Source organism: Dermochelys coriacea, chromosome 4 (genome assembly GCF_009764565.3).
Source record: "Dermochelys coriacea isolate rDerCor1 chromosome 4, rDerCor1.pri.v4, whole genome shotgun sequence".
Classification (NCBI taxonomy): Eukaryota; Metazoa; Chordata; order Testudines; family Dermochelyidae; genus Dermochelys; species Dermochelys coriacea.
Window position 1 is genome coordinate 111,438,670 of NC_050071.1, and position 12,284 is coordinate 111,450,953.

The 12,284-nt window shown below is 44.9% G+C and overlaps 1 protein-coding gene across 2 annotated transcripts in view; it reads left to right on the top strand.

Annotated features, from left to right (window-relative positions):
* KCNIP4 (potassium voltage-gated channel interacting protein 4) overlaps positions 1-12,284 on the top strand; it is an 849,263-nt gene that overhangs the window by 343,784 nt on the left and 493,195 nt on the right. The window lies entirely within an intron of this gene.

The following is a 12,284-nucleotide window of genomic DNA, read 5'->3' on the forward strand; positions in this document are numbered from 1 at the left end:
AGGAATATTTCCAACACACACCTCTGACCAACATATTAACCCACAGAGACATTCCTACCAACACTACAATAAGAAGGATTCTGGGTGGACTCCTCCTGAAGGTTGAAACAGCAGACTGGATTTGACATAGAGTGCTTCCACTGACGTGCACGAGCTGAAATTGTGGAAAAGCAGCATCACTTGCCCCATAACCTCAGCCGTGCAGAACACAATGCCATCTACAGCCTCAGAAACAACTCTGACATTATAATCAAAAAGGCTGACAAAGGAGGAGCTGTCATCATCATGAATAGGTGGGAATATGAACAAGAGGTTACTAGGCAGTTCTCCAACACCACTTTCTACAAGCCATTATCCTCTGATCCCACTGAGAGTTACCAAAAGAAACTACAGCATTTGCTCAAGAAACTCCCTGAAAAAGCACAAGAACAAATCCGCACAGACACACCCCTCGAACCCCGACCTGTGGTATTCTATCTGCTACCCAAGATCCATAAACCTGGAAATCCTGGACGCCCCATCATCTCAGGCATTGGCACCCTGACAGCAGGATTGTCTGGCTATGTAGACTCCCTCCTCAGGCCCGACGCTACCAGCACTCCCAGCTATCTTGGAGACACCACTGACTTCCTGAGGAAACTACAATCCATTGGTGATCTTCCTAAAAACACCATCCTAGCCACTGTGGATGTAGAAGCCCTCTACACCAACATTCCCACAAAGATGGACTACAAGCCATCAGGAACAGTATCTCTGATAATGTCACAGCTAACCTGGTGGCTGAACTTTGTGACTTTGTCCTCACCCATAACTATTTCACATTTGGGGACAATATATACCTTCAAATCAGCGGCACTGCGATGGGTACTCGCATGGCCCCACAGTATGCCAACATTTTTATGGCTGACTTAGAACAACGCTTCCTCAGTTCTCGTCCCCTAATGCTCCTACTCTACTTGCGCTACCTTGATGACATCTTCATCATCTGGACCCATGGAAAAGAAGCCCTTGAGGAATTCCACCATGATTTCAACAATTTCCATCCCACCATCAATCTCAGCCTGGACCAGTCCACACAAGAGATCCACTTCCTGGACACTACAGTGCTAATACGCGATGGTCACAAAAACACCACCCTATATCGGAAACCTACTGACCGCTATTCCTACCTACATGCCTCTAGCTTTCATCCAGATCATACCACACGATCCATTGTCTACAGCCAAGCTCTACAATATAACCGCATTTGCTCCAACCCCTCAGACAGAGATAAACACCTACAAGATCTCTATCATGCATTCTTACAACTACAATACCCACCTGCTGAAGTGAAGAAACAGATTGACAGAGCCAGAAGAATACCCAGAAGTCACCTACTACAGGACAGGCCCAACAAAGAAAATAAGAGAACACCACTAGCCATCACCTTCAGCCCCCAACTAAACCCTCTCCAACTCATCATCAAGGATCTACAACCTATCCTGAAGGATGACCCATCACTCTCACAGATCTTCGGACACAGGCCAGTCCTTGCTTACAGACAGCCTCCCAACCTGAAGCAAATACTCACCAGCAACCACACACCACACAACAGAACCACTAACCCAGGAACCTATCCTTGCAACAAAGCCCCTTGCCAACTCTGTCCACATATCTATTCAGGGGACACCATCATAGGGCCTAATCACATCAGCCACACTATCAGAAGCTCGTTCACTTGCGCATCTACCAATGTGATATATGCCATCATGTGCCAGCAATGCCCCTCTGCCATGTATATTGGTCAAACTGGACAGCTCTACATAAAAGAATAAATGGACACAAATCAGACGTCAAGAATTATAACATTCAAAAACCAGTCGGAGAACACTTCAGTCTCTCCGGTCACTCGATTACAGACCTGAGGGTGGCTATCCTTCAACAAAAAAACTTCAATAACAGACTCCAACGAGAGACTGCGGAATTGGAATTAATTTGCAAACTGGATACAATTAATTTAGGCTTGAATAGAGACTGGGAATGGATGAGTCATTACACAAAGTAAAACTATTTCCCCATGTTATTTCCCCCCCCCCCAACCCACTCCCCCACTGTTACTCAGATGTTCTTGTTAACTGCTGGAAATGGCCTACCTTGCTTGTCACCATGAAAGGTTTTCCTCCTTCCCCCCACTGCTGCTGGTGATGGCTCATCTTAAGTGATCACTCTCCTTACAGTGTGTATGATAAAACCCATTGTTTCATGCTCTCTGTGTGTGTATATAAATCTCCCCACTGTATTTTCCACCAAATGCATCCGATGAAGTGAGCTGTAGCTCACGAAAGCTTATTCTCAAATAAATTTTAGTCTCTAAGGTGCCACAAGTACTCCTTTTCTTTTTGTGTTAACAACAACAGACTGTTCAGAAAGCTGCAAGCAGTGTGATATTCTCAACCAGCCGATTACCTTTGGTGATGTGGACTGTCGTGATCCTGGGGAACCCTGCCTACCACTTGCTCCCCTGGCTCATGAAACTGTACACAGGACACCTCGATAGCACCAAGGAAAGATTCAACTACTTGTTCAGCAGCTGCAGAATTAAAGTTGAATGTGCTTTTGGTAAATTAAAGGGTCACTGACATTTGTTTACTCATGAGATTGGATCTCAGTGAGAAAAATATCCCAAGGGTTATAGGTGCCTGCTGAGTCCTGCATAATACTCGTGAGGCAAAAATTGCCACCGGGATGGAGGTGCATGGCTGTCTACTGAGTTTGAACACAAGGACACTAGCAGAGCTTAACAGGGAGCTATGAAGTGGAGGGAAGCCTTGAAAGAACACTTTAACAGTCAGCCACTGTAATGTTTTATGGTGACTGTGGTCTACCTGGGCTTGTAGTTTGGGGAGCTGTTAGGAATTGTGTGGTGCTTGGCGTATGTTACCTTGGAATTTGACATTCCCGCATGTACCCCAGAACTTAACTGTAGTGCAGTCAGCCATTTTCTATGTTCAGCCACTGCCTGCTGAAAACCACGGGACCATCCTGCCCAGCCTTAGAGCTCCCGGCCGGGGAGGCTAGCCCCTGGCCCCTCCCCCGCTGTCTCCCCTTCCCCCAGCTTCACCTCACCATACCGCCAGCACTCTGGGTGGCGGGGCTGCGAGCTCCTGCCGGGCAGCATGGCGGCATGGCTGGCTCTGGACGGGCAGCACAGCTGCCAGTCCTGCTGCTCTGAACAGAACTAACAAGGGGAAAGAACATTCATGTCCACTTGTGTATGAGAAACTGTGGTTGTCCTTACTATCCTAGTGTGAAGTCATAGAGATTGGGATGTGACCCCTGATGCTATGTGAAATATTGGGGGGGGGATGGACATAGGGAGATGCTAAAATGGAGTTCTCCACTGACTGCAAAGGGAGGTGAGCCTATATTTGTGGAGCCTGCAGCTCAAAAAGAATCTGCAGCATTTGTGTTTCCTGTTGGAGAAGCCCCATTACATCCTGGTGCATCTCCCTCCTTTTTACTTGCTGGGATTCCTGGGCCTTTCTTCTGTCTGCTCTTTCCTTCTCTATACAGTCTGAAATAGTCACTCTCCTGGCCCTCTGTTACAGTCCAATGCAGCACTGGCTTGTAGGACCTCTCTGAATATATCCTCCTGTGTCCTTGTCTCTATTCTCCTTATTGCAGGCAGGCGTTCTGCAAATGTGGAGGGTGAACCCCCTCAAGGCTATAATGGCAGCCGCTACAGATAAAACACACAGTTGTGACTGCTAGGAAGTTTTTGCTAAAATGTCTAACCTAAATTTCCCTTGCTTCAATTTAAGCTCATTACTTCTTGTCCTGTCTTCAGTGGTTATCACCCTCCTATTTATAACAACCTTTTACATATTTGAAGACTTATCATGGCCCCCTTCAGTCTTCTCTTCTCCAGACTAAACAGACCCAACTCTTTCAATCTTTCCTCACAGGTCGTGTTTTCTAAACATTTAATCATATTTGATGTTTTCCTCTGTACTTTCTCCAGCTTGTCCGCATCTTTCCTGACATATTTCCTTTCCAGTACTCCAGTTCAGACCTTATCAGTGCTGAGTAGAGCGGAAGAATTACTTCTTGTCTTACTTACAACTCTCCTGCTAATACATCCCAGAATGATGTGTGCTTTTTTTTTGCAACAGTATTGCTTTGTTGACTCGTATTTAGTTTGTGATCCATGTTAACCCCTGGATCCTTTTTTTTAGTACTCCTTCCTAGGCAGTCTTTTCCCTTTTTGTATTTGTACAGTTGATCATTCCTTCCCAAGAGTAGTGCTTTGCACTGGCGTTATTGAATTCCATCCTATTTATTTCAGATCATTTCTCCAGTTTCTCAAGATCATGGCATGGTTGGTTGGGCTGTTGCACACAACAAGAGAGAGCTGCTAGGTGTGCTCACCAAGCTGGTCAATCAGGAAAACACATTTCTAAAATATACCGGAGAGGGGAAGACCTCTGGGCTTAGAAGTTCACAGTTGTGACCAGAGTGTTCAGTGTGGGGACAACTGCTAGAGGATTCATGCAGTGTCTACACTCACATTGGATTGACTGTAGTACATCGACCATGGCTCATCACCATTCAGGGAGGTGGTGTTACTGCCATAATGGGGTGCTTACATCAACAGGAGATAAATTTGAGTGTAGACACGTGCACACAGGTTAACAAAAGGCAAATTCTGCTGTTCTAACTTTGTAGTGTAGGCAAGGCCTAAGTCCTGACACCACCAAGTAGCAGACTTAGAACAGGGACTGGAACACAAATCTCTCTCCTTCCTGGAGAATGCCTTGACCACCAGGCTACTGGGTATTCTGGGGTGAGTGTCCCTTCATCTGTCCTGTTGAAGCTGTTCCCCTTTGTGTAACTAAATATTAATTGGAGCAGGGACTAGAACATAATGCTCCCACTTTGCAGGGGAGTGACCTAACCACTGGGCTATAGAGTCACTCTGAGGCACTCTGTGATCCAATCACATTTATTTAACATATTTAGTTATTTCTACGAAGTGGAGCTTTTTCAACAGGCTACAAAAGAGCCAATAGCCTGGTAGTCAGTGGGTGACCTGGGTTCAACTCCTTGCACCAATGAAACAGAGCAGCAATTCCAACCTGGGTCTCCTATATGCCAGTTAAGTGCCCTGACCACTGGAATTTTGGGGTGGGGTAGCTCTGCTTTTTCACAAAAAAGGGCTGACCACCTTCTAACTCTGAGAGAGTTCAGGGCTGTGAATCCCAAGCAGAGACAGGGGCCTCCTTTTGGCCTGTGAGTCAGGCGCTTAAGTCCCTTTGTGGATCTGAGCTCTAAGCCCCAACTCTTTCCTCTGCATTTCACTACTGGCTGGCTTAGGTGGCCCCTGCTCAGCTTGCTGGCTTCTCTGAATTCCTTTCTGAGGCACTTAAACTCTCCCCATATAATGTGCAGTGTGGCTGGGAGTTGGGTGTTACGACACCTAAGACCAATGTATGTATCCACTCCATCAGTAGTGGTTTTACTCTTATACATGTTGCTTAAAATTAAGGTATGGTCTTTATTCTTTTGTGGAACACCATACAGTTGATATTGCTTTGTGTGTGACTTCGATTAATATTGTGAAGAAGAAAAAAAACTCACCATATCATGTTCTTTCCCACGAAATCCATCTTGTTTGTTCGTTGCTATTGTAACAGTACAAACGTTAGGCAATTATGAATGTCAAATTATTAGTGGAATAAATAAAGTGTAGGCTATTGTTTAGATAACAAATGTGTTAATAAAGGGTAATTATGTTGACTGAAAATAAGTAAAAGCTTCATCAGGCAAACATGTACATTTTCCCCCCATCACTGTCAGCAATTAATACCTTTTTAATATAGTGGGAAACAACTAGGCAGACGTGAAATAACAAACCAATTATTGTGGCTTTGTTTAAAATTCCTCAAGAGACTAGCACAAAGAAAATGATTAGTTATTTCAACAATGAGTAATGTATAGCACTTTCACATGAAAAATAAGCTTGGAATTAATTCTCAATTATCCATTTCTGATATACTAAAATGGCTTCAGCATTAGGTATGCATACATCTGTTGTGAAAATTACCTGGAAAAAAAAAGGGCTAAAGCATAAGCATTAAACCAGAATGCCTTCTAAGGAGTGTATGTAGTAAAAATTGACTTTTTTATTTACTACTGTACTTGAGCTACTGGACTGCTTGTTGATATCCCACACATACCCAACCTACTGACAGGTACTGATTATAATTTTCCCTGCATGCAAGTACCAGAAATACTGTTGTTGAAAGTTATGCTTTGAGGGTGTATAATAATTGATGGCGCAATAAATGTCTTACCTTTTGTTTCTGGTGGTCAGAGTTCAAATTCAAGGCAGTCTAAACAGACTTGATGGTCTTGTCCTGGCATCTATATTTGTTGTACACATCACAAAAGCATTATGCATAACTTAAGACTGGGATACAAGAGATGAACTCATTCAGGATTAAAGGTAAACTGAATGAGCAAGTGATGGTGGTCATGGTGTGGTTGCTACCAAAACATATTTGACAGCTTTCTGTAATAGAGAAATTTGGAATTTAACTCCTTAAAAATTGGCTTTCAAATTTTGGGGGTAAATCCTGTGCCTTCCTCCACAGACACAGAGGTCCCTTTTCCAGTGACTGGCAGGGCTGCAAGTACCTGGGGCATGACATAAGGAGGATTTGATGAGCTCATGCAGAGGATGCACATTACCGGTATGCCACAGAACCCAGCTCTGTAGGGCTCCCCGTTCATCAGTGCACAACTAGGAGATGGCATAAGGAAATGATCAGTGGATCTGAGATCATTTGGAGCTAACAGGTATTGGGGATGGTAGGCATACAGGGCTAGATCTGCAAAGGGACTTAAGGTAACAATGCTCAGCATTGCAGCACTTAACTTTTAGGTGCCTTAATACCCAGTAGAATCCACAGCCCTGGGTTGGGTGCCTCAGCTCCCAGGTACCTAGACTGAGGCAGCCATGTTCACACTCACACGTAGAAACTTAGATGACTAGGGGACTATAATCATGGAAATCTAGGTGCTACAGATTTAGGGGGCAGTCAAGGAGGATCTGTGGTGCCTAAATGTAAGTGCCTCAGTTGTCCTTTTGTGGATCTAGCTGTCAGTGCCTCCAGTACAGTCTGTAGTCTGGGGAAGAGTAGAAGATTTCTTCCTTGTTTCCTTTTGGCAAAATTTCCTAGAGCTGTGGTTCTCAACCAGGGGAACCTCAACCAGAGGTCTTCCAGAGGCTGCATCAACTCATCTAGATATTTGCCTAGTTTTACAACAAGCTACATAAAAAGTACTATGAAGTCAGTAAAAACTAAAATTTCATACAGACAATGACTTGTTTATACTATAAACTGAAATATAAGTACAATTTTTCATTAAAAGTATACTGTGACACTTTTTTGTATTTTTATGTCTGATTTTGTAAGCAAGTATTTTTTAAGTGAGCAGAAACTTGGGGCTACACAAATCAGATTCCTGGAAGGGATACAGTCGTCTGAAAAGGTTAAGAGCGACTGGAGCATATCTCAGTAGTTGGGCTGTGCAGTGGGGCCAGAATTGGGCCAGAATGAATAACTGTGCCAAAATTCACAACTAAATAAGCATATCTGTTATTCCTTTGATTAATTCAGCCCATATGCTCAGTAATGTAGGGACTACACATATATTTATAAGACTCTCCTTAAAATAATCCCCCTCATTTAAATTTTGAGGGGATGATTCCCCCTTCCTCAACCCAGTTTGTCTTTCTGAATGCCCTCTTGTAACTGTTATGTGATTCATTATATGCCTCCTATAAGATCCCCATTATGCAGCAGCTTGCCTTAGCAATTAACAGCAGTAACTTGTGACAGCCATCACCTACAGGTAATAGTGATTGTTTAGATGCTAGTGCTGAAATAACAAACACTTTCATTTGTGGTTTATAAATTATAGAACAATGAGATGGCTGCGACACTCTTCAAGGGCTATCCACAACATGATTCTGCTCAAAGTTTGGCTTGCCTTGTAATTGTTATTTAAAAAAAGCAACATCCTCTTGTCATGGATTCACAGGTTCACTACTCTAGCAGGGCTCTGGAACAGTCCCTGGGAGGACCCCTTTAGGATGTTAACCCTTTAGGGTCACACACTCTCACTGAGATAAGCTGCTTGGCTTCATGCCTTCTGAGATTGAACACTGGAGCCTTCAGCACCCCCTGCTTCCTCTTTGAGCTCCCCTCAGTGAGTTCACTTGAATTGGACACCTCGGGAAGGCTTGCATGCCCAGAGGGAGCAATGCACCCCTGACCATTTTAGACTGAAGTGACTCTCAGGCAGTGTTGTAAAAACAGGAGGGTTTATTAGATGTCTAGAACACAGCCTAGAAAGTATTTGGTTAGCATAAAGAATAGAAAAGTTACGGCATAGTCCATCTGGGTATTCCCAGAGCCCAGGTGAGCTCAGACCTCTCTGTTGAGTCCACTGTTTTCCCCCAGTCCTGAAGTGTGTGTCCAGCAGACCACAGCCCACATGTTGCCACCCTCCGGGCATCTCCTCTGTCTTTTGTTCCTATTCTGGGGCAAACAGGGTTCCTTGGTCTTCTCCTGCCTCACTCTTTGTTCTTCAGCTGGTCAAACCGGCTGGCTTCCCACATTGGGCCAGGGTTATCAGTTGCTAGCTAACAAATCGCAGGGCCATTGTCAGGCCCACCTGGATCTCTGGATTCTTCTGCAAAGAAAACACCTTCCCCCCCAATTAATCATGCAGCACTAGGGGAAACTGAGGCACACTTCATACAAAATATTCTTGGCAGTTGTTATACCAGGCACTGTCAAGATTTTCTTAGCACCCCTTCTAATCCATCAGAATTACAGTTTACAATACACAGTTCAGAGCAGCTTCGCATCCTCGAAAGGATCTGGTCTGCTTGATGACACTCGCAGGGTGCACACAAAGAGCTTTTATGCAGCCCCGTGCCTTGTTGCCACCCCAAAACCTTTGGGCTTCAAACTGGGATAGGGTCCTGGCACTGTCTCGTCTCTTATCTGCCTGGGAGTGGGTAGGGCAATGAGCCCACATTCCTCCTTGTGGTGTTTGTCTTGGCCACAGCCTGGGGTATCCTCACCCCTAGGTTAGAATAGGTGGTGATCCCTTCAGCATATGATCTTAACCCAGCCGAATCTCTGGGCTCAGGTGTCTCAGTGTCCGGTGAGTCAGGTATCTTGAGCTTAGCAGCTCTTCCTTTAGGTTACAAGCTGGGAGGGGGGAGGGGAAATCACCCCTTGCCAGTCTACCTGGCTATTTTCATGTTCTCTGACATTACCTGAATCCTCAGCCTGTGCACTCCCTAGATTCAAATCCTCTGTCATTACAAAGGCAAAGAGATACTGTCATTTCCCAAAAGGACACATCAAAACTGTTATTTTGGAGGACCGCACTACCAGCCACCCTGATCCCTCCTGTATTTGCCTGGGGATCTGAGCCAGGGGCAGCATATTTGGGACCTTTACCCAAGTTACACATCCCTTCAGCATTTGATGGGGTTGCACTACACAGGGTCTGAGTTCTCTCTGGCCCACAATCTCTCCATCTCACGAATGTTTTCCCATTGACAACCACTTTCCTTTCCCATTGGGGATCAGGTGTGCCTGAGCTCCAGATAGTACAAGATGACATGTACATGGGGCACTGGAGTGGGACCCTGACTGCCAACACTCCCTCTACTCCTGAGGAGCTGGCTGTGTGGCTGCTTTCCTACAAAAGGTCACTCACCTCATTAACTCTTTGAGACTGTGGTTACAGGCTGCCTTCATGGGTGGACAGAGGTTGAGTTAGGCCCTCTGTCCTGAGCATTTCCTTTGTTATCCCTTTGAGGGTTCAGTTGGGCCACCAATTCTCTGATCTTTGGGCATTGCACAACCTTATGCCCTTTCTGCCTACAGGTTTCAGAGTAGCAGCCATGTTAGTCTGTATTCGCAAAAAAAGAAAAGGAGTACTTGTGGCACCTTAGAGACTAACAAATTTACTTGAGCATAAGCTTTCATGAGCTACAGCTCACTTCATCGGATGCATTCGGTGGAAAATACAGTGGGGAGATTTATATACACACACAGAGAACATGAAACAATGGGTTTTATCATACACACTGTAGGAGAGTGATCACTTAAGATGAGCTATTACCAGCAGGAAGGAGGGGGGGGGGGGAAGAAGGAAAACATTTTGTGGTGATAATCAAGGTGGGCCATTTCCAGCAGTTAACAAGAACGTCTGAGGAACAGTGTGGGGGTGGGGTGGGGGAGAAATAATATGGGGAAATATTTTTATGTAATGACTCATCCACTCCCAATCTCTATTCAAGCCTAAGTAAATTGTATCCAGTTTGCAAATTAATTCCAATTCAGCAGTCTCTCGTTGGAATCTGTTTTTGAAGTTTTTTGTTGAAGGATAGCCACTCTCAGGTCTGTAATTGTAGCAATTACAGGGTTCCTTGGTCTTCTGCCTCACTCTTTATTCTTCAGCTGGTCAAACCGGCTGGCTTCTCTCTGGCCCACAATCTCTCCATCTCTTCATTTCCAAAACGATCCATTGTTTACAGCCAAGCTCTACGATATAACCGCATTTGCTCCAACCCCTCAGACAGAGACAAACACCTACAAGATCTCTATCATGCATTCTTACAACTACAATACCCACCTGCTGAGGTGAAGAAACAGATTGACAGAGCCAGAAGAGTACCCAGAAGTCACCTACTACAGGACAGCCCCAACAAAGAAAATAACAGAACGCCACTAGCCATCACCTTCAGCCCCCAACTAAAATCTCTCCAACGCATCATCAAGGATCTACAACCTATCCTGAAGGACGACCCATCACTCTCACAGATCTTGGGAGACAGGCCAGTCCTTGCTTACAGACAGCCCCCCAACCTGAAGCAAATACTCAACAGCAACCATACACCACACAACAGAACCACTAACCCAGGAACCTATCCTTGCAACAAAGCCCGTTGTCAACTCTGTCCACATATCTATTCAGGGGTCACCATCATAGGGCCTAATCACATCAGCCACACTATCAGAGGCTCGTTCACCTGCGCATCTACCAATGTGATATATGCCATCATGTGCCAGCAATGCCCCTCTACCATGTACATTGGTCAAACTGGACAGTCTCTACGTAAAAGAATAAATGGACACAAATCAGACGTCAAGAATTATAACATTCAAAACCAGTTGGAGAACACTTCAGCCTCTCCGGTCACTCGATTACAGACCTGAGGGTGGCTATTCTTCAACAAAAAAGCTTCAAAAACAGACTCCAACGAGAGACTGCTGAATTGGAATTAATTTGCAAACTGGATACAATTAACTTAGGCTTGAATAGAGACTGGGAGTGGATGAGTCATTACATAAAGTAAAACTATTTCCCCATGTTATTTCTCCCCCCACCCCACCTCCCACTGTTCCTCAGATGTTCTTGTTAACTGCTGGAAATGGCCCACCTTGATTATCACCACAAAAGGTTTTCCTTCTTTCCCCCGCTCCTTCCTGCTGATAATGGCTCATCTTAAGTGATCACTCTCCTTACAGTGTGTATGATAAAACCCATTGTTTCATGTTCTCTCTCTGTGTATAAATCTCCCCACTGTATTTTCCGCCAAATGCATCCGATGAAGTGAGCTGTAGCTCACGAAAGCTCAAATAAATTTGTTAGTCTCTAAGGTGCCAAAAGTACTCCTTTTCTTTTCTGCCTACAGTAATTACATCTCAGGTCTCTGATGACACTTGGCGGTCTGCCCCCCTTGACTACCTTGTCAACTCTGGGTTCGCCTGAGTCCCACTCCTGGGATGCTTCCATGGGTTCTCTTTCACCAGACTCATGCTTAGGCCAGTCCCCTTTCGGTCTCTTCCCATATCCAGACTTGCTCATCTGCCAGCCTGCTTGTAGTCCGCAGGTCTTTAGGCTTCCTGTCCACTAGCCACATTTTAAGATCCTGAGGACAGACCTTAGAGAAGCTACTATAACCCAAATCAGGTTATACAAATCCTGCAGGGTAGTGACCCCTGCACCCTTACCTCATTTGTTGAGAGAGTCTCCCATCAGAGTGATGACTTCCATGTAGGGGACACCAAGGGTCTTTTGTATAACCCCAAATCTTTGACTAAGTGCCTCAGGGGTCAGTTCAAATGTAAGCAGTAAAGCGTGTTTGAACAGTTCATAGTTTCTATCGTCCACATCTTTGTCACATCTCTACATCAAAATTGTTAGTAATT